This window comes from Furipterus horrens, unplaced genomic scaffold (genome assembly GCF_987537825.1).
Source record: "Furipterus horrens unplaced genomic scaffold, mFurHor1.1.pri manual_scaffold_2, whole genome shotgun sequence".
Classification (NCBI taxonomy): domain Eukaryota; kingdom Metazoa; phylum Chordata; class Mammalia; order Chiroptera; family Furipteridae; genus Furipterus; species Furipterus horrens.
This window is the reverse complement of record NW_028327172.1, coordinates 110,225,258-110,249,787: the sequence shown is the minus strand read 5'-3', so window position 1 is coordinate 110,249,787 and position 24,530 is coordinate 110,225,258.

The window sequence follows — 24,530 nt, the reverse complement described above, 5'->3', positions numbered from 1 at the left end:
GCGTGTGAAATAAGTGCTTTCTGTATGAGTCAAAATTTTAGAATAGGAACTGGCTGAACCTCAGATGTTTTATTTTGTGTGGGCTTACAGTTGTTGAGAGTGGTGCACTTGTGACTCCCTGAGAACAGGGGCACCACCATCCCTTGTGAGGCACCTAACATACGGAGCAAAAACCTCTTGCTGGAAGGCCCACATGTTTCTCCTATTAGCTTAGGTTTCATCAGTATAGTTGGAGGTACTGACTTCCAGTTTAAAAAAATATACTCCATTTCTTTCCCTGGAGCCTCAATTCTCTGAACCTCACCTCTGAGCTACATTAGAGAAGTCTTTGGTGTAACTTCATTTGTTTATTTTTTCTTTTGTTTCTCTTGCCTTAGGAGATATATCAGATAAAACATTGCTACGAGCATTGTCTGAGATTTTACTGCCAATGTTTCCTTCTAGAATTTTTATGGGTTCAGATCTAACATTTAAGTCTTTAATCCATTTTGAATTTATTCTTGTGTGTGGGATAAGAAGATGGTATAGTTTCATTCTTCTGCACATATTTTTCCAATTTTCCCAATATCATTTATTGAATAAACTATTGTTAGCCCACTGTATGTGCTTGCTTGCTCTGTCAAATATTAATTGACTATAAAGGCATGGGTTTATTTCTGCATTCTCTGTTCTGTTACGTTGATCTATGTGTCTGGTTTTATGCCAGTACCATGGTGTTTGATTATTATGGCCTTATTGTGTAGTTTGATAATAAGTAGCATGATTCCTCCAACTTTGTTCTTCTTTCCCAAGAACATTGTTGCTGTTTGGGGCTTTTGTGGTTCCATATACATTTTTGAAATATTTTCTAGTTCTGTGAAATACATCACTGGTATCTTGATAGGAATTGTGTTAAATATACAGATTGCTTTGGGTAGTATGACATTTAAATGTAGTTCATTCTTCTTCTCCACGAACATGGAGTGTGCTTCTGCTTACTTGTACCTTCTTCAATTTCTTTCTTCAGTACCGTACAGCTTTTGAGTACAGGTCCTTACATTAAACTAAAATGTTTTTGCGCAGCAAAGGAAACCATCAAAATAAAAAGGCATCCCTATGAACAGGAGATCATATTCGTCAATACATTTAATATGGGGTCTATAAGGAAACTTATAAAACTCGACACCAAAAACAAAACAAAACAAATCAAATAACAACCCAATTAAAAAATGGGCAAAGGATCTGAATAGACACTTCTCCAAATAGGATATACACATGGCCAATACACATATCAGTCACTAATCATCAGAGAAATGTAAATTAAAACCACAATGAGATACCACCTCACACCAGTCAGAATGACCATCATCAACAAATCAACAAACAACAAGAGCTGGAGAGGATGTGGAGAAACGGGAACCCTACTGCACTGTTGGTGGGAAGGAAGACTGGTTCAGCCACTGTGAAAACCAGTATGGAAACATCTCAAAAAAATTAAAAAATGGAATTGTTTTATCTCCTGGCAATTTCACTTCTAGGAATTTATTTGAAGAAACCCGAAACATCAATTTGAAAGACTATAAGCAGCCTTATGTTCATTGCAGCATTATTTCCAATCACCAAGATTTGGAATCATCTCAAGGGTCCATCTAGCAGATGAGTGGAAAAAACAACTATGGGGAATTTACATAATGGAATACTACTTGACCATAAAAAGGAAAAAGATGTATCCTCTGTAACAGCATGGATGGACATGGAAGACATTATGCTAAGTGAAATAAGCCAGTCAGAGAAAGACAAATACCATATGATTTTACTCATACATGGAATCTAATGAACAAAATGAACAAACAAGCAAAACAGAGACAGATTCATAGACAGAGAGCAGGCTGACAGCTCTAGAAGGGTGGCTTGGTGTTGGAGAGATCGAGCAAAAAGGAGAAAGGACTCATGGATATGGACAACAAGGTGGTGATTGTCGGGGAACAGGGGAGTAAAAGACTAAATAGTAATTGAAAAATACAATAAAAGATAAACTTAAAGGAAATTTTATTTTCTTTGTAAAGAAAGGTGAGGTGGGTTTTTTGTTTGTTTGTTTGTTTTTATGTACCTCTGCATGTCCAGGGGAGAAATTAGAATAGCTGAGTAGTATGATTCATAACAATTGTTTGATACTAGAAATCACTGAAAAAATTAAGTCATACAGGTGATTTAAACTAGGATGTGATCATTTAGGGAAAAATAAATTTGTTTTCTGTAAACACAGGACTAATGTTATGTACTGTTTTGTATTAGTTAAATTTATTACTATAACTCTCTGTTAAGTATAGTAATTTTGACTGTTTTTGAGGCAGGTGGGAAGTTTAATAAATTATTGCCAGTAGTGCCATTGTTCCTTATAAGAGTGCACTAAATGGATGGTACAAAAGCACTGTCATCCAAATTTTATAAAACACGAGCAACTAAATATCTTTTTTAAAAGCCTTTATCCTTTAGAATAGCCTTAGCTATACAGAAATTTTAAGAAGAGTGTAAATTGAATAGGGAGTTTCCATATATCTCACACTCAGCTTCTCCTATAATAAACAACTTACATTAATATGATAACATTGTTAACTAATTAATGAACCAGTATCGACCCGTTGTTATTAACAAAAGTCCATAGGTACTTGGATTTACTTAGTTTTTACTTAATTTTTTCTGTACCAGGGGTTCAACCAGGATCCCACACTACATTTAACTGCCATCTCTCTTTAGGCTACTATTGGCTTTGGCATTCCCCCATACATTTCTTATTTGTGACAACAAGGACAGTTTTGAGGGGTAATAGTCAAGTATTTCATAGGATGGCTCACTACTATGATTTCTCTGTTGTTTTTCTCACGATAAGACTCATTCATTGGTGATTGGTTATTAGAAGGAAGAGCACAGGGGTAAAGTGCCATTTCCATCATTTCACATTATCCTCTCAATTATAAATATTATTAAGATGACTTACGGCTGCTGATGTCTGCCTTGATCACCTGGCTGAGAGAGTGTTTGTTAAGTTTCTGTACTATAAGGTTATTCTTTTCCACACTTAGACTTTGAAGGCAGGCACTGTGTGCAGCACACACTTCAGAGGAGGGAGTTATGCTCCTTATGCTTGAAGGTAGAGTGGTGAGAAAATTATTTGGGATTATTCTGTTTGGAAAATTTGCCTCTTCTCTCTCATTTATTAATTTATTCAATATTTTACTTCTATCAGTATGGATTCATGGTTTTTTATTTTATATGTGGACAATGAATTTTAATAGATTTCCATCATGAGACTGAAGGCAAATGGGCAAAGCAAAATACTTAGTGTGAAAATGCTTGCATGGTGTATTCTTCATAAATCTGATTCAGCAATATCACTCGTCAATGAGAGATGAACTTGGGAGATGAAGTGTTGCCTCATAGAAAGAGTAAAGAAATCAGTGGATTTTTCTTATTGAAAGCTACTCTGATGAAAATATTAATACAGGATAATTCCTCAGAACACTTAATTAAATACTAAGAGAGATCTTGAACACAATTTATAATTTTCTGTAAATGTTTAATTAAGTTTCTGTAAACTTTCTTAAACCTTTATATGAATAAAGGGAGGTGGCTAAGATGATTATAAAAGTCTCATCTGCTGAAATTCCTTCAGCATCCATTTTTTATCTTGGAATCTTTCACTGTTTCTCTCACTGCACACTGCCCTTTAGGTAAAAGAAAAATCTGAACTTCAAAAAGAAATTCAGTGGGGAGTCCTGGCAGTTTTATTATAAAAGCTAGATACCTAAAGAATGACTGACAGAGATTGTTATTGGCCGTCACTGGTCATAGATTAAATGTGCAAAAGATGTTATATCATGAGGAAAAAATCAGAGAAAAACATGTCCTAAATTGCAAATATTAGAGGAACATTTGACAGTTATAGGAAAATATTACTTACTTATATAAAGTTTATGATGATGACTGTTTATTGCATGGATTCAAATATACAGAAAATATGCAGTGCCTTTTCTACTGCCTACCTTATATTTTGTAAGACTTCCAAGCATCCTACATGTGTTTGTCATTTTTATCAATTAAAACCTATTTTCTAAGACATTGAGGAATTAAGCCTGCTCTATTTGCTTATTCTATTTTGCTGTTATAATACTAAATTCTAAAACATTGACCCATTACGCAGTTCTTGGCTTAGGAAAGAACAACTCACGGCATGGAGTTCATTTTAGTGGTCTTTATTTTCCAGAACGTCTATATAAATATGTGTATAGGAAGTGAAAAACAAAAATAAAAACAAAAGTGTAAGAGAAGAATGTTTCAGAAAGTAGATTGGTAGGCAGAAACCATGCGTAAAATGGTCTCCTGATTTGTAAGCCAGGTATGAGAAATGAGAAAGACTCAGGACAGTGAATAATGCACAGGAGAAGATCCTAATACCAAGTGAATTTAATAAAAAAAAAGTTTTAATCTATTGTGATATAATAAAGGCTCAAGCCATGAACTTGGAGGAAGAGACAGACACCGCAGGAGCAGATGGAACAGGTATGTCAAAGCTAGAGGCGCTAAGAGGAAAGTGATGAAGACAAAGGTAAAGAGGCACCATGAACAAAGGCTGACTAGACACATGCATGGAGCATAATAGTCACCTTATTAGATTTAAGCACTTATTTCTGTGGTGTTGTGTGTGAGACCTTAGATTTATAACAGATATCTGCATATATGAGACATAGTGAAAAACTGCAATTTGTCAGGTTCCCTTTAGTTTGTGTGCAATGCCTTATGAAAAGTAGTATCACAGAAATATCACCACTGTAGTACCTACATGGTCTACAGAAAAACCTAACACAGGAAACTGGAAGCAAGAAATATAGTCTATCAATAAGTATAAAATAGGAAAGTACATTTATTTGAATTATTAGCTATTTTCTCTCAATCTTCATTAGCATTTCTCTAATTAAATTTCTTTTATGAGCATCCTAAAGACATAACATAATTGGAGCCAAGGAAGCTACTAATGTGAGTCGTTAGGATATATGCTGCTCATTCTAACTTTCTATGATGCTAATGATACCTTGCCATGAGCAGACATGCCCTGGAGCATGCACAAGGTGACATCAGCTCTCTCAGGCCACAAGGTTATCATTTACATGATTGTGTTTAAATGCTTTTAAATGGTCACTAATACACCTGTAAAAAGGGTCAAGTTTCTCTCAGAAAGTATGATATATACAGGAAACATTGTATATAAGGCATAAGCAATAAAAATTAGTAGGACGGAAACCCTTTGTAGAATGGTTTCCTGATCTGTAAGGCTGGAATGAGAAATGAGAGACCCAGCACAGTGCTCAGTGTATCGTTGAAGATTCTAACTGCTATTAATAAATGAACTTTTGAACAACTGTGATATAATGGGGCATGGTTAATTAACCAAAATGAATAAATATGCTTAAGCAATAGCAACAGCAAAAAACTTCTAATTTTCTCTTTGATTTTTTAACATTAACATAGATGATGCAAGATCAAATATTACTGTAGATTCACCATAGATCAATTGGAACCCTTACTCCTTATAATGTCTATTCTACATGCTTTTCAAAAGATTTCTTCTTTCCTTTAGTTGAAAGAGGTTCTGAAAAGTTTCTTTTCTAAACCTAAAGAAAAACAGTGACCTTTAGCTAGGTGCTTTTGGTAGGAAAATAGTATCTTAACTAAAAAATTTTACCTCATCTATAGTCCACTCCTTTTGAATGTAATATGCAAGCTTCCTGATAATATCCACAGATATACCAACATTTATTTATAAGTTTCTATTCTTGAAAATTGTGCAATGTTTCATAACAGATAAAGAGCCCAAGTTCAGATATTATCAGAGCCTGACAAAGTATTTTCCATGACAATATATGAGGCTCATGTTTGGGAAGCCAGTTGGAGGACTGGTGTTTAAGATGGCAATATACCTATTCATTTTATGAAGTTATCTAAATAACTTTGAAAATTAAGAAAAATGCTCCTCTCATGCTATCACTTTTCCATCATTTTTTTCATGTGAAAGTTTTCTTTTCTTATAAACTATAAGTTACTTAAGAGAAGTGACAGGAGTCTTGTCTGTCACTCACATGTCTTTGATGAGCAGATTCCAATTACATGTCTGGTCTTTGTTCACATCACTCCTCATTTTAAACTTCATCTCCCAGAAAATATGCCATCCTCTCTTACATTAACCTCTTAAGTGTTCTGTGAACCTGTTACCCTTCCTAGAGGGCTCAAGCGTAGTGTGAAGCCTGCCCTTCCCTCTCAGAATGGCTTAAATGCTCCCAAGTCTTTGCTACCCTTTTATCTTTTGTGTAACGCTTTTGTGCAATGTACTCTACCATTTGTGCATCTATCTCTCTCCTTTACAAATTATAAGTATATTGAAGGTACAAATTGTCTCTTGTAATCTGTATTTTAACCTTAACTAGTACATGTTAGAAGTTCAATAAGTAAATACTCAATTTTAAAAACCACTTACCGTATTTTTTGCTCCATAAGATGCACCCCCCCCCCCAAAAAAAGTGGAGGGGAAATGTCTGTGCATCTTATGGAGCAAATATTGCGTCACAGACTGTGATGTGTATTACCTGACCTGTCAGCAGTGGCGGCCGCTGTTAAAAGAGGAAGCAGTGGGCCCACGTGAAAACCCCAGGGATGCTTAAATGTCCCAATTTACTGCTGAATCTCAGGGTGTCTGGTCAGTATAAAGATAGTGAAGTAAGTTATATCAGTGATTGTAAGCAACTGAGCTTCATAAATTCTGACACTAGTGATGATGAGTTCTTGGGGTCCCCAGAAAGCTAGAAGAGTACTTGAAACTTAAAGTCCCTCCTCATTTGTTACTGACAGTGATGATTGTCTTAATACCACTGTTGACTGCTGTTCATTTTCCATGGTTGAAGTATTATTGTTATATTTTATTAAATATTTTAGTACACTATTTGGTTCAGAATATTTTTTTTTCTTGTTTACCTCCTCTAAATCTAGGTGTGTCTTCTGGTCAGGTGCATATTATAGTGTGAAAAATACTGTAATTCTTGGCTACAAAAACTGCATGATATTTAAATGATCTTGAATGTCACCAAAAGACATCTAATTGTCAAATCCTTAACTCATTTTTAATAAATTTATGTAAGGGAACTTTAGTTATTATATTTAAGACTATTACTTCAGTTACTCCCCTTCATTAACAGACTTTGACATCTCCCTTAGCAAAGAGAAAGAAATTATTTGCTAGGATGCATTCTTATTATTATCTCTTATAGTCAGACACTCAGAAGCATTATTTCCTTTCTTATCCTCTAAAATATGCTCTTTCCTTTCTAATTGGCAGCTAAAGACAGGCCATCATAGTCCCATAGCTGCATCATTGCAAAAATTACTAAGAAGGGCTGCTGTTGCTTACTTGCTTCTTCTCCTAAAGTAGCTACCTGGTCTGATGCCTAATATAGTTTTGGGATAAATCTGAAGGGAACATGATCTTTTTCATATGAAGAAAAACAATCAATGGCTTGTTCACAAAAGAACCTTGATGGGCTAAAAATAATTGCCAGGAATGTGATTTTCTTTTGGTATATATATATACTTTTTTCTCATGACAAAATTACAGGAGTTTTTGAAAACAATTTGTTAAACATGCATTATGTTTTCTACAAAAAATTGATGAAATATATTTCTATATATGGTAAAAAAACTTAAGTCAACTTATATGTTAAAATGAGGAACATATATGAAAAACATTCAGGGAAGCAGGAAAGACTTATAAAAACAAATGATTCCATATAGTTAGTATTTATCTTATCTCTGAAGAAATAGATTCCTTTTAATAATCATTTATATCTTATTTATACTCTCAAGTCCTCCTGAATATACAGGTTGGGTAAAAAGCAGGTTTACAGTTGCTCATATGGGAAATCATATAATAATTCCTAATAATACAAGAATAAACTGTTTTGTGTACTCACAACTTTAAACCTACTTTTGCCCTACTCTGTATGTTCTTACATTAGCTTGAACACATTATTATTCCTATCATCTAATTAAACTTTCCCTTATTTATTTGTTATACTTTTCTTGAGGAATTCTTAGAATCTTCCCCTTTTAGGTTTCACATTGAAATCATAAGCATTATCAGATTTGGTAAGCACAATCTTTTTCACTTTAATTTCAATTATATTTTAAATATTAAAATAATAAAATGTGGTAGACAAATCAAGATTTTTAAATTATGAAAAATATAAAGTTTCTCTAGATAAAGGTGCTCTATTCTACAATTGCATATAGATGCTAAACTCTTTTGAGCACAATTCTTAACACATTAGAACATTTGGTAGAAATATCAACTCAGATATTTCAGTTTTGATTTTGTAAAAATATAATCTTTTTCATGAGATTTCAAAATAACAGTTAAAAAAATATGTAAAGGTAATCTTATGCCATTCATATTGCCTTCATTTAAAACATGAATTAGGTTTGATAGCTTGTACATAGTGACTGACATCTAAGAGGTTTCTTCTGAGAACTAAAGGTGACGTTTCCCTTACAAAATTTAAACTAGAAATCAATGGTTTAAGTCATAAATCTGCAATATCAATTTTTAGAGATAAAAGGACTCCTGAAACAGTGATATTTGACACCACTCTAATTAATGGTGTTCACATGTGCCAAGAAGGAATACATCATTTAAAAGGGTGAGAGGCTTTTCATTTAAAAAAATGAAGTTAAGGGGGAATTATGGGAAAATACTTAAGCAGGGCCTGACAAGTTATCTGGGCCAGCATTTCTGCACTTTGGCTTGTACATAGGTCTCTGAGAGTTTAGTTAACTTGACTCTTTAACTGAATGACACAGTTTAACTATGCTGACAAAATGAGATTGCTAATTTAAACATCCCTGAATTCATCAAGGTAATGTCAAACTTTTAAATCCTTTCATTAATAATATTTCGTTCATTCAAAACTTAAAATTGTCTATTACTTCAAACTTTTAAACTCTATTGTCTGAAGCCTAATTTTGTTCTAAACTTTTAATTCTCTACATTTACTTTTCTATACTTATTTCATATTTTCAGATTTTTCATATAAATCTCTTACAATGTTTCTGACCCCTGCTGGAAATCCTAATAAATATAACCAGAAAAAAATAATGTGAAAATAGGACACACAAAGATATCATATGTACAGCCACATACCACTATACGAAACTCAAAAATTACTTAAAATTTCATAACAGATATAAGTAAAACTTTCCAAAAAGAAATAAGCTATTGAACTTAATAATTATTAAAATTTTATATATGTAATATTATAAAGTTCTCATTCTTAACAGTGCTTTAAATTTTTGTTGTTAAAATATATAAAACAACAAATTCACTAATTAGTCAAGTAAAGAAACATAAAAGGCACAAGATATCACAGTTGACTAAGACAGAATTAAAACTATATCCATTCTAATGAGTTTTTGGTCTGATTCATCCAGATAATAATAATTTTGTACCCTTTATGTACTTATGATGTGAAAGAGAGAAAAAGAACACTATCACAAAAATCTACTATTAGAATGTTACCAAACTCCAAGGCCAAGTTATGTCTCAAAATTATGTCACCATCTTGGCCCATAATTACTTTTCAAATCTTAGATTGTACCATTCAAAGTCCGTCATGATTATTAGTTACTAACTTCATTGTCAGTGATCTTTTCTTTAATGCTTGTATATAACCTTTGTGGAAAGAGTTCAAGAGTGCACCTTTTCTATTCTTTCTACTTTCCCAAGAAGTGACTATTTCAGCACTTTTAATACAATTACAGAATTCTAGAAGTAGTAGTGACTTGAGAGGTAATAAAATTCTACCTTTCTTTTGTGTAAACAGGAAACTAAGTCACAGAGAAATTTAGTGTTTTGTAGATGCTCTAATAAGTGCTGATAATCAAATTAAAATAATAAAATAATTTGATTTGAGTATTCTTTTTATCAAATGTGCTGAAAAACTAAGCAACACTCAAGAGTTGCATGATAAATAGAAAGCTACCTAGCTTGAGACCAACAATTAGTAGACATACAGCTTTGTACCTTTCCTACTATGAATTCTTTTCTCATTACTACCTTTAGTTATTAAATTGTGTCAATTTTATTCCATGTTATCAAGTGTTTAGATAACATACTTAATTCCCTATATAGAATAAGAGCTATGGCCTTTCAGTTTTCCACTATTACTTAGTATAATTTCATGCCCATACCATGAAAGTGTTAAACTGTAACACCCTACACATTAATCAGAGCCTAAATAGTGTAAGACCATAGAGAATTATGATAGAGTATTGTTAGTATAAATTAAATAAAGTAAATTGTACTTGATTTTGGTGAAAGCTCAGGATATTTAAAAGCTATGTTTGCTACCTATTTTACTAATTCACTGGCCTTTTTTTGTTGTTATTCTTTATCTCTTTATGACTTCTAGGAAAATAACACAGAAAAATATTTTATTCCCTGAAGACAATAATTATGTTTTAAATGATTTTGATATCCATCAATATAAGTATATAACTGTAGTTTCTTAGGGTATTTGTTTCTATACAAAATACCTTAATTTAAAAAAAAGTAAAGGTTTGTTTTACTAAGATATAAAAGTAGAGAGTGTACAAGTGGATAATGGGACAGTAGGCAACCCACTAAGACATGTGGCATTGTATGTAAATGTAAATGTAAATCTTAATAGCACATGCAGTCAATAATTGCTGTGCTGGAATCAATATGCACTTCTAAAAGTTTTTGGAAATAAGGTATATAGGAGTTTTGTTGTTTTTGTTGTTGTTTATTTTTGTTTTTTGTTTGTTTTTGGTTGCACCAAATATATTACTATTAAGTTATTAAGACTATCTTAGCTGAGAACGTAAGAGGAGACTCTAAATGAAATACAAATACATTGCTCAGTTAAGATAACCACAGGTGAGAATTCTCCAGGGACAAAAATCTCCCAAAGGCTCACAAAGGTGACAACTAGACAAAGAATCATCTTTTAAAAGGGCCCAGGGGGATTTGTGGCAGGTAACCTCTAAGATGGTCTCCAATTATTCTCATCTCCTAGTATTCGTGCTCTGTGTTATCCACTCCCCTTGAGAATATGCTGAACCTAGTAATTTGTTTGTAATGAATGGGATACTGCAGAGTGTTGAGATGTCACTCCTGAGATTAGATCACGAGACCATGGGTTCTATCTGGGGCTCTACTCTCACATTTGCTTGCTGCGAGGGAAGCCAGGGACCATTTTGTACAGAGGGGCTAATGTGACAAGGAACTGATTCTTCTGTTTCAGCCAGCAAGTATTTGACGCCTGCTAACAGCCATGGAAATGAATATGGAAGTGAATCCTTCCCATGTTGGTCCTCAGGATAACGGCAGCCCAGCCAACACCTTGATTGGAGACTTGGGAGAGACACTGAGCTTGAGGACCAAGTAAAGCCATGCCCAATATGCTGAAAGTATGACATAATTAATGTTTGTTATTTTAATACTCTAAACTTGGGAGTAACTTGTTACAAAAAAAAAAAAAAGATAACTAACATAGGGATATAGCCAAAACATGGAAACTACTTCAAGTAACTGTCTTGTACCCTGTTACCTCCACTGCTCCTAACCCCAATCCTGGGAGGCCAAAGAGATGGGCATGAAAAGGCATGGAAGAGCTGATGCTTCCTTTCACATGCAGAACTGAGCTGGGAAGACATGAAAAGTTCTGTTATATCCAGTCATGATTTTTGATAGTCTTGTGCTGGAAATTAATTTTTTCATGAGTGGTAACTACATTGGTTCTTAAATGACTACAAGAATGTATACTGTCTAAGAAAAAACTGAAAAGACATGGGACCTGTCATGTTTCCATGGAGCATCAGGGAAGGTACCCACCACTGAGTAAATCTTACACAGACTCCGAGGTCAGAATAAAGATACATTTTTCATTATGTTCTAAGTTGAGTGTGTTTAGTATACTATATATACACTGCTCTGGTGATCTTTTCTGTTGAAACATTGGACTGAGTGAGTTATGTACCTGGGTATTCAGTGGGATAGAATTTGCCCAGGGAAGAAATAAGAAATGTAACATAATGCCAAGCCTGCACTAAATAAAGGTCACGTATTTACCGGGACATGCTTGGTGAGTATATAAGGGAGCATAGTTAGGATAGAAAATAGTTCAAGCCCAGTAGCAATCCATTATAAACGTTGTGCTCAATGAGTAATGTGACAGCTGTGAATGCTTTCCCAGGTGGAGTGAAATATTGCTGTGCTGTGTGCCAGTGATTGGGTTATTCCTATTGCTGGCTTGTTTACTACTAGTCAAAGTTTTTAATCCCTCAAGTATGTAGCACCCAAGCTCGATTTTAGAAAACTACCATGTTAACACACAGAGTTTAAGTACAAACAATTCTGGAAAAACCCTAGATGCACTGATTGCCGTGCTTATATTTTTGCCTTCTATTACTTGAAAACTACTACTTTATTTTTTATCTCTGAGTTTTCTCTTTAACTGTCTAAATATGCTTCGTTGCTAAATGTTATAGAAAACATGTCGTGCAGCTTCATTCTCTTTTCCCTATAATGTTTCTTTCCCTCAATAGCCCTGTACACCTCTCTACACAGTATCAACTCAGAAGACTGCTGGGCATGCCTTGAGATCAGCTCAAAGGCAGCTACAAGGTTTTCTCCTCTGTGAAACTAAGCAGAGCTTAGTATACCATGACTATTTGTTTGTCTACATCCAATATCAATAACAATATGCAAAAGGCTTGACACACAGTAATTGTTCCCCAAAATGTTTGTGGAGTCAATGTAAAGCAAATGAACAAATAAGTGACATAAAATCTAGACTCTTCTCCAACTTCCTAGTTTTTCTTTTCCCAATGTGTGGCAATTACAACTCCAGAGAGGGTCTTACCAATCAGAATAATGTGAACATCACTTTAATTAATACAGCCTAAGACTCCATAATCTTTTTTTTTTTGGCCAGGAGCCAAGGTACACATCATGTTGGCTCAAACTGACCTTTGGTGTCTTTGTAGTAAAGAACTTATCCTTTCCTAAAGTGAGATCTGGCTTTTGCTCTCAGCTAAGACCCTGAGAATATGACGCCTGATTAGAGTGTCTTTGATTTCTGTGGATCATGCTGATTAGACTAACAAAATGATTTAGGGTGAGAGTTAGCCAAATCAGATAGTATTTACAGTGGGGGTTAACCATGCCAGAAAGACAATATGATTTAGGATCAGGGCTTTGGTTCAAGTAGCTACAGGTCCTAAGATCAGGCACAGGGGCCATCAATCATATGTCCAGTGAAAATTCTGGATATTGAGCACTGAGTGGCAATGCTCTGAGTATATTGTCTCACATAAACACCAAGAAAGTCAGGCTGCTCTGACTCCATGGCGAGAGGAAAACAGAAGCTCCATGTGTGACACTTTCTTAGACTCTTCCCTATGAGCTTCTTCCTTTGATGAATTTTAATCTGTATCATTTCTCTGTAATAAATGACACATTAAAAAAAACATGAGTGTAACAGTTTTAGTAAGTTCTGTAAGTTCTAGCAAATCATCAGATCTGAGGGTAGTGTTGGGAACATCCTGAATTTGTAGTTGGTGTGGGAAGTGAGGGTGGTCTTATGTGGACTGTGTTTCCTCTAACTTCACATTTGGCTACAACTCTCCACAGGGACAAATTAGGATGCACAAGTCTTTATCACTATGTGTGATATTGGGTACACATATTTGGGTGAAAATATTTCAATGCCAGATAGCACATTAAAAAAAATTTGACACAAATTCTAATAATTTGGTAATGTCAGTTAATAGCAATGTCATATTTTATAAGAAAAATAGGACTTCTAGTGGTTTTCATGATAGAAATACATGGCTAAACTGTAAACTCTGGCATATGCTGTTCTTTAATAGAAAGTATGGCTATAGCAATTTGTGGGTGCTAGCCTACTTTTATAACTTGATTTTTTATTATTTATGAAAAATGAGTTGATATTTTCAAGTTACATAAGTATATATTCTATCTTTTCAGTCTAAGTAGTTTTTTTCTTTGAACATACACGTAATTAGAACGAAACTATGACTAGACCTACCAAAAAAGTGGACATTGAGTATAATTTTGCACTGAATTTCACTACAAGAACACAGTTTTTGAGCAAAGTTAGCTTATTTGCATTCTGACATAAAACATTGATACAAAGTTTCCAATAAGAGTAGAAGTTAAGAAAACCCTCTTATCTGTTAGGATAATAGGAGGCAAGATGTAATGACTTAAAAACAATGTGTGAGAATGCTTTTGGGTTGCTCTGCACAAAATTTGCTTCAATATCATGTTTCTGTTTCTTTAAAAAGCTGTGATTAGTTTGAATACCCACTTATATTAGTGTTTCAATATTCAAGTCTATGATCCTTCCCAAGATAAACTTGGTGGACCAGTTTAGCTCTATTTTCCAAAGACTAACTGAAATCATCTTGATTTTGGCACTGACCTCTGAATCTTCCAATTTCCATGTTCCAAATATAACATAAATGAGATAAAATTATCAGGGCTACTCTCTAGCTGAAAATAATCTTTCACTCATAATCATAAGTTACAGTATGACAGAACTTGTTATGTTAGGGGGAACCGACTATATTTGCCCAGGTGTTTTAGGAAGTTCTCCTGTTTCTCTGAGATAGTGCTTTTCTTATTTCCTTATTAAATTACACAGGGGGACAATTTTTAACGTAATTCCTGTGGTGTTCAGTTTTTCAGCTGTTTTAGACTTAAATAGGCATGCTCATTTCAAAGCTGCAATTAGTTTTCTTCTATTGTGTCAAGTTTTTCTCTACAGCTTATCTTAATGCAGCCACTCTAGGCTGGATTGAGCCTGGATGGAGCCTGGATTGAGGGAAGCACTAGTGCTCTATTGGCTGAGGGCAAACCTCCCTCAAGTGGGGAGGGGTGCGGGACAACCTTGGAGACCAGCGACAGTTCACACTTGTCTAGGCTATTCAGTTACACGTGAGACAGTGTGGTGAGAGGTTCTGTGCTGCTCTATATAGTGAATCGTATTCCGAAGTGTAGTCCGAGTTCTTGTCTGTATACAAGGAGTTAGCAGAATTTATTATTTTATTTACATACGTACTCATTTCCTTTCCTTCGGATCGTGTCTGCCTCTGCTATTTCTCGTCAAAGTGCCTAAACAACCCTGATTCATTTTATTATATCTGTGACAGATTCCCCATTCCCAAAGAACACACATCAGCACACTTGTCAGGCAAGCCGATTTTGCACATTGGTGATCAAGATAAGTCTTGGGCTCTCACAAGGTCTGCAAGCTGTGTGTTGAGAGTTTATGGATGTGGATGAATGGAACACATTATAAATTGTCATTTGGTATACCTAAGATTTGGCGAGAGCCCAGAGATCGTTCAAGTGACTGTTACTTTTGTATAGTGAAAACGTCAGGATAGAACAAGAAAAATAAATGTAAAATAGAGTATCTTAGTCTACCATTGGCTATACATCCAGTGCCTCATTCAGCTAAAATCCCAGTGTCAGTTTTCATTGAACTTCCCTCTTTCAGAAAACATGAGTATGGTGAAGAACTAAGTGACAGCAATGATGAAGATTTTAAAATTGAAGATGACTCAGTTCGTAAGGGGTTTGATCTGCATGAGTTGATTGATTTGGCACACGATTTGGGACTATCCATAAAGGGTTCAGAACTCCTAGCATCAAGATTGCATGAGAAAAACTGGCTTGAAAAAGGAGCAAAGGTATCCTACTTTCAATCAAGAGAAAGTGCATTTCTGTAGTACTTTCAAAGTGATGGTGGCTTGTGTAGAGTATTCCCTCATTTATCACAGGTATTACGTTCTAGCCCCCCCCCCCCCCAGGATAGGTGAAAATCTGTGAAGTAGGAACCTTACATTTAATTTAGTATTTTTATATATATATATATATTTTTTTAAGGCTTTATAAACCCTTCTCACCCACTTATAAACTATTCCCAGTCCCTTATTAACCATTCCCACTCCCTTAACCTTTTCCACACTTTTATAAACACTACTTATGTTCTTAAACATATTCTACACTTTTAAACCTACATAACTTTAACAACATATATATATACAATACCGCAAAATCCTGAAATATAGCAAAAAATCTGCAATAATTAAATATAATATTTTTTTTAATCCCGCCATACAGTGAGACCACGATAAGTGAACTGCGACATAGAGAGGGACTACTGTATTGCCGTAACATACATGGTTTAATGGAGGAATCGGGAATTCCAATCTATAATACAACTGAATGGCAACTGTTTATCATATAGCTCAAAGCGGAGCTTGAGGTATATCTTCCTCCACAATGGCAATTTATTTGGTGCAGTCTCAATTGGCCATTCGGTTTGTTTTCATGAAGAATATGAAGACATAAAGAAGGTCATTGATCTGTTGTAATATCACAAACACAATTGGATCATCTATGTTGATCTTCAAATGGTCTGCTTCCTTCTTGGTAAGCAACGCAGATACACTAGATATCCCTCTTTTCTGTGTATGTGGGACAGCAGAGCTCATGAGAAGCATTGGGTGGAGTTGAATTGGCCTCCAAGATCTGACCTCAAACCTGGTATTCCAAACATCCTACATGAGCCACTTGCTGACAGAAAGAACATTATATTCCCTTCTGCACATAAAACGGTCTCATGAAGCAATTTGTTAAAGCTTTGCCAATTGGAGGAGTCTGTTTCAAGTATCTCATTTTGGCATTTCCTAGTCTGTTGTTTGAAAAGATAAAATCCCTTAATATGTATGTTTGGTAGCAGAACTTTACTACTTGTACACAATTTTACTTACAGTAACAATATATAGCCTTTATATGAATAAGATAACTCTACATAAACAGAATATTCAGGTAATTTTTTCTTTATTTTCCTTTGTATGTACATTTTGTATGATTTTGGGGACAAAGGGAGGGTATCCTGTACTTTAAAAAGTTGACATGATAGAGAAAAACTGGGGTCATTTTTGCATTCAGATGCCAAAATTTAGTCAAAAACAAGTGTCAGACCTAACTCAACAAAAATTGTGTTTCTCAGAGTTATAAACCACTGGAACTCTTGCAATTCCTCATGTTTCTTTAGGTTAATCTCCTTATAATATTTATTACTCTTGAGCTTTGCCTAGATTGAAACAGAATCTGCTGGTAAATTTTCAGGTGGAATTATTTTGCCTCTATATAAATGGCTCAGTAGAAGAGAGCAGTATTTTTCTTCCTAAAGTGAGTACAACTTTAGTCTACTTAAAGGCCAGATGTATGGAAAATGGAAAATATCCCTGGTTTCAACTACTGACTATAGCTCCCAAGGGAAGACTTGTTGAGAGCTGAATTACTGAGGATTGTGTATCCTAAATTATATATGTTTGATAGTGAATCACATAAAACACTTGGTAGCAGGAGTTTTAAAGAAATTAAAATTCCATGATAATGAGTGCTCATAGCAGGGAATTCCACAAACTCCTTTCCATCTCCCCAAAATATCTAAGAAGTGTCAAATAAACTTGTTTTCTCCCTCCCTTTTCCTCTCCTTCCCTCTCCTCTCTCATCGACATTCTCCTACCTGCTCTCATTTTGTGATACCATTTTTTTATCTCCTGAATTTTTACATCTTTCATTTAAAATGTGTGTTTGTATATGTTATTATGACCAAAAGAAAACCTTTGCCCACTATACTCTCAGCTTAGTGAGAGCAGCAACCTGTTACCCACATTGTCCGTAAAATTTAGAATGGGGCCTAAAACTTGATAGGTGTTAAAGGGACACTATGGGTAACAAAGGAAGGAAGGGAGGAAGCACAGGGAAAAGGAGAGAAGGAAGTAAATAAAAATTTGAATTAAAAAACACTCACAGTTAAATGCCACAAAAGAATCATGTATTTTATAAGCTTCCCTGAAAAGATTCTTTGAGGCATAGCTTAAAATGAATGCTGAAAAAGGAGAAAGATCAGAAAACTCAACTTGGTCAATAGTACAAGTATTCTGTATGTAGTATTAACCGTTTCTCTAGTTTGTGTTTGATTTAAAGATGAAAACGCTCGGCACAGTTCTCCAGCTGTGTTCCCTCAGCGGGCGAGGCCCCTGGTGCTCTAACAGCAGCTGCTAGTTCACAGGCAGCTTCCTCTGCATCTCAGGAGGAGCAGCACGGTGCGCAAATGAAACACTCTGCTTTACCATGCCCTCCAGTCAATTATTTTTCCTTACATTTCTTCATCTTTTTAAAAAGACTGGGCAGAAGGAGGGAGGTAATTTTTTAAAAACAATCTTTCTTATAATTTACTTTTGGTCATATAAATAATCAGAAATAATAAAATACTATTATTGACATAGTGGACTTATCTGTAAAATAATTATTCACAGTTTGATGTTGTGAGTTTATTATTTTTCTTCTTATTCTAGTGATAACACTTTCATTAATTCTATTTCCTCATTAAGAAATATAAATATTGGATCTTATAAAAATGACACATTTAGTATAAAATAATTCTCCTACGCATTCGTACCTTATGCTTTATATTTATAGTTATAGAGGAAAGTTAAAAGAAAAACACCACTTAATATTAATACCATCACAATATGATGATTACATGTAGTATTTTAATATAATATTACTACATAGTACCCTGGCTGGTTTGGCTCAGTGGATTGAGCGTCGGCCTGCGAGCTAAGTGTTGCTGGTTCGATCTTCCAGTCAGGACACATCAGAGAAGGAAAACTCTGACTCCAAAAAACCTCCGCTGCCTTGCGGCATACCTCCTCAGGGGAAAGGCTAAGGGAGTAAACCCCGACAGAAAATCCGGAGCCGGAGTCCCTAAGGCGGTTTGACGTTGTAGTCAACACCGGCAACTCCTGCGGCGCACCTGAAGCCAAGCTGTATTGACTCCGTCTTTCCCTTGGACCCTTCAGCTGCGAAGAGAGGGGGGGTCTGCTGCATGGGCAACAGCAGACCCTCCATATCACCCTGCCCAGGCTCTGTAGCTTCAGCGTCATCGCAAGATGTCGATTCAACACGGGAGGAGACAGATACCGTGTCACTCCCGAGTCGGACTGCACAGCCATTCTCGGCGGTGCAGATAGACTCTTAAGAAGCTGCACCATCGTCTCTCGAGACGGACGGCTGCCGACAACGACGACTGCATAGTACCAATAAAAAGGAAAAATATTTATACTACATAAGGCCACATTTCAAAATGTTCAGTTTGTCTTCAAATTCAAAATCAACACATATTAGTGAATCTACTGTATTAAAATATGAATAAAATATATTATAAAAGCTGTAACTCATAGAGAAACCAAGAAATTTTAATCTGAGAAATATTTTGGAAAGTAGTAAATCTTGAATTATATCTTGAAGTTTAAAAAACAACAAAGTTTCTCTTTATCTCTATTTGACCTTTCTTCGTTTAAAACCTTTGAGTTTGTGTTTGCTTGGAAAGTTTATAATTTATTTCCTCTATGCCTCATTTTAATAATCTGTAAATGTTTCCCGCTGCACCTAATGTGAACTCAGGATGTGATATTTATGAAGATTAATAACACCATGTTAATTTAAAATTTTGAGAAATTCCTTTCTTCTGAGTTAATCTCTTCACAAAATAAACTCACTGTATTAGCTCATTATTCTCCTGCTCTAATTATATTTACTTGCATAAAAGTTTTCCTTATATAATGGTTTCATAATTTTTCTGGGCTTCTTAAATTGAAAGTCACTATTTTTTAACTGGATCATTTACATATGTAATTGTTCCAGAAGATTCTTTAAGTAACATCAGAGAGCAGAGACAGCTACATAATTTTCAAGACCTACTGAAAAATAAAAACGAATACCTCTTATTCAAAAATTATTTAGAATTTCAATATAGTAACAGTAAAGCACTAAACCAAACAGAACCTTCTCAATATTAGGGTTAGTGAAACTGCCTCGGTCACACACACCAGAAACCAGCCCTTACAGGGAGGAAAGAAGAAGATGGGTGAGAGTTAAGGGATCATATACAGCTTTCCAGCAGACTTCAAAAAGCTATTAATAGGTGATATGACTATATGTCTGGGTGTTTTATTCAAAATTATGTGATGGAACTGTGGAATTTTAAATAAATTTATGAAGTTCACCCCCAATGACTTTTAATAAAGATTCTGTGTTTATAAATAGTACTAGTCACACAAGAGTTTCTCAGTATGTACTATTTAGTTGGTTGTTTAGGATGAAATATTTTGGGTGGTCTAAGAAAAGATAACATGTCATTTTTAAGTGACATGGAAAACATGTTGAGCTAGGGTTAGAACCTAATTCCATACAGAAGAAACAAAGACAATAAAAACCAATAATAAATGTGAGATAATTAAGATTATTCATCAAACAGAAAGCTCAACTGTATGGACTCTCCTGAGTCATTTTACAAGTACTTTTCAAACATCCACTATATCCTAGGCCCTATTTTAAGTGCTGGGGATACCACAATGAACAGAGGAGATTCATATTTTTGCCTCCCTGGATCATATACCTTCATGGGAAAGGTGAGAGTAGGAGCCGGGCAATGGACAAACAAATAAGCAGAATAAGTATTTGTCAGGTGGTGAAAGTACTATGGAGAAAAATAAAAAATGAAGGAAGAAAAGATATTCTGGAATCACATGGGAATTGCTACTGTACATATGGGCAAGTAGGATCTGACAATAGACCCATTGGAGAAGTACTGAAGGAAGAGGGAACAGCTATGTAGTGGTTGGAAGAGAGAACAGCTATGTAGTGGCTGGAAGAGAAACAAGAAGGACAGAAGTTTGAAAGTTCTGTGGCAGGAGAGCATTTGGCTTGCTGGAGTAACAACTACGAAGTTTCTGTGGCTAAATATGAAGATAAAAAGAGACTAGTGGGAGATAAGATCAGAAAGCTAATGAAGGGAAATCATTTGCGGTCTTGTAAGAATTTTATGAATTTTGACTTTTTACTGGTTTGGCTCAGTGGATTGAGCGTCGGCCTGCGAGCTAAGTGTCGCTGGTTCGATCTTCCAGTCAGGGCACATCAGAGAAGGAAAACTCTGACTCCAAAAAACCTCCGCTGCCTTGCGGCATACCTCTTCAGGGGAAAGGCTAAGGGAGTAAACCCCGACAGAAAATCCGGAGCCGGAGTCCCTAAGGCGGTTTGACATTGTAGTCAACACCGGCAACTCCTGCGGCGCACCTGAAGCCAAGCTGTATTGACTCCGTCTTTCCCTTGGACCCTTCAGCTGCGAAGAGAGGGGGGGCGTCTGCTGCATGGGCAACAGCAGACCCTCCATATCACCCTGCCCAGGCTCTGTAGCTTCAGCTTCACTGGAAAGGACACTCCAGCGTTATCACAAGATGTCGATTCAACACGGGAGGAGACAGATACCGTGTCACTCCCGAGTTGGACTGCACAGCCATTCTTGGCGGTGCAGATAGACTCTTAAGAAGCTACACCATCGTTTCTCGAGACAGACGGCTGCCGACACACACACACTCAGAGTCAAAAGTTAGGACATTGGAAGATCTAGGCAGATGATGAAGAGATCTGACATATCTTACAAAACCTGCTCTGGTTGTCATGTGTTTGCATATCTAGGAGGACAAGGACAGATGAAAGAAGAACAGCTAAGAGGCTATTGTTTTCATCCAGGAAGGAGAAGGTGTGGAAGGAGTCTTGGATCAGGAAATTAGAATCTGATTATTTTATTTGGGAAATAATCAGATTCTAGGTGAGATTTTTAAAGCATAATGATTTTTTAATATAGTATGTGACAGAAAAAGAAAAGCCTTGGATGACTAAGAATTGTTTTGTGAGCCAGCGGTAGGATATAGTTACCTTGACTGAAATTGATCTGAGAGGACCTAGTTTAGAGAGTGTAAATCAGATGTTCATTTTGGGCCTTAAAAGTTTAAATTTAATGTGGTGATTTAGAATAGGCGATTAGACATATGAGTCTGTCACTCTGGGGTCACTCATGGTTGATACTGGCATCACAAACATCATGTTCATCAGCATGTAACGGCATCTAGATGTGTCAGACTGAAGTGTACCTCAGGATGTTATAAATGGCGAGCACTACAATGTTGAGAGGTCAGAGAGTTGAGAGAAAAGAAGCAAAGGTGACTGAGAAAGGAAGATCAATTAGGTAGATGAAAACTGGAAAAGAGTGGATCATGAATATCAATTTAAAAAATGGAGGAATGAGATACAGAGTGGTCACAAGAAGAGAGAGATGTGGTTAAGAAAAAGTTGAGAGAATTCATCTGGTGAAGGTTTCTTTTTCTTTGAACTTTGTAATTGTTTTTTAATGGAATGGGTCACAAAAATGAAAATAATTATCATAATACTCAGATGTGACCCAAAGGGCCCTAAGGTTCCCCTTTGCTAACCTAAAATTAAGATAGGTTTCTTCCTGCCTGCAGGTCCCTGGCCTCTTTTTTCCTATAGTGTTTATTTTAGATTACTTGTCACTGTAAATGTCTTCCCTGCCTAGTTGAGATGTAAATCTTCTCCCTGCCTCTGTCCGTTTTACTAGTCAGGAGCCATCTCTTTGAATCCTATTCATCAATAACAGATAAGGTCCCACTCTCCCAGTCTCTGAGGGAAGATAGAAGGCTAACTTCTATATCCATAAATTAGCAAACACAGACGTTCTAATGATATTGACCAACCTCCCTGTTGATGTCCAGTACTTTTCCAGTAGTTTATCCCATTTAAAAATTCTTCAGCCTTTTCTTTCACTGGTGTTTAATCTCTCTCCCTTATTGCAATAGTCCTGTCCCATATTGTACTTGTCCTGAATAAAAGCCATCAGCATATTTTTTTTTCTTTAAAAACATCTCCCTGACTTCCACATATAATTGCCTATTTAGTCTATTCCAATTTTATTTTTAAAATCATCAAAATATTACCAATAAAAATAGGACTCTTGATTTTTGAATTATTCCTTATGCCAAATCTGATACCTCTATTTAACTCTAGTGGTTGTTTGTACTAAACCCTGGAAATCATCATAGAAAATTATCCTTCTCTCAAGGCCTACATCCAATCTATCATCAAATGCAGTACATTCTGCTTTAAAATTATTCCCAAATCATATTTTCTTTGTATATTCAATACCATCACAGTAGTCCAAGTTTTCATTGTCTGCCTTATAAAGCATTATTTAACCATGTCAACTCTCCTTAGAAAGAGTCTGAGTCTTTCTGACTTCTGGCACACTCTTCAATCTTCTTGCCCTGGGACTCACTCACTCTCCTCCAGCATGCTGGTGCTGCTGCTCCAAGGAGACACCAAGCACTCCAGTGTCTTGGGTAACACTTCCTGTTCTTTCAAGATTCTGCTCCAAATGTCTTCTCTAAGCACTACCAAAAGCAGCACTGCTTATCATTAGCTGACATTAATCTTTTATATATTTGTGTGTTTATTGTTGTATCTTATCGTCCTCATTATATTATAAGCATCATGAGCTCATGGAACTAGTCTAATTTATTCATTGTTCTCATGCCTAAAACAGTACTTGGCAAATTATAGGCACTAAATGAATATTTTTTTGATGAATAAATTAAAGAAGAGCCTGATTCTCTTCTTTTTAAATAGATAGTATGTGACAGAAATCTTTCCAAGTGTGAATTAGACACTTCATTGCATTTGGGTCTTTATAATTTCCTAGTTGTAAAATGAGGAATAGAAATAACTTTAAAACATTTGTAAATATTAGTTTGATTATAAATAAAATAATTATTTAAATTACATAGATTTTGATTAGAATTTTCCATTCTTATTAATAAGTATGTTTGTGCTCTTTACAATAATTTTTGTATTAACATGCCATGAAAAAAATAAAAGCTGTGTGTTAATGTTATAAATTAGTATTTCAGTTATTTCTTTTAATAAAATAATGAAAGCTAACATATATGTTTAAATATATTTTTACCTAATTTCAGTAAGAAGGATTTGAAGATAGAAAAAAATGTTTGTTTAGCTCAGATTTTTATTGTAAAAATCAGTGCATATTTTTACACTTATTCAATCCTTTCCTCAACACCAGAAATAAGATAATTGTTATGAATGTGTTTTGAATTACTAAACATCACACTTTGAAAATGTAAGACTAGTTAGAATGAGTAATAAAACTTGTTTGTGGATATTCTCTGTAAAGCTCAGGAAAAAAATACTATTTAGTGTAACCATAAGTACACTTACCTTTTGTCTAGTGATACATAGTACTCACTTTAATTTTTATTTCCTAATCATGGTAAGATATTGCATTATCCCACTTAAATTTTCAGTAATTCTTTTGTGAATGTTAGTGTTAGTAATAAAATTTGAAAAAAAGAATGCCTACTTATTATGCATTAATGAAACAAACTAATATACTGGACACATTTACACTAAGAATTTATAATTGTTCTAGCCAGTGATAAATAGCTAATAA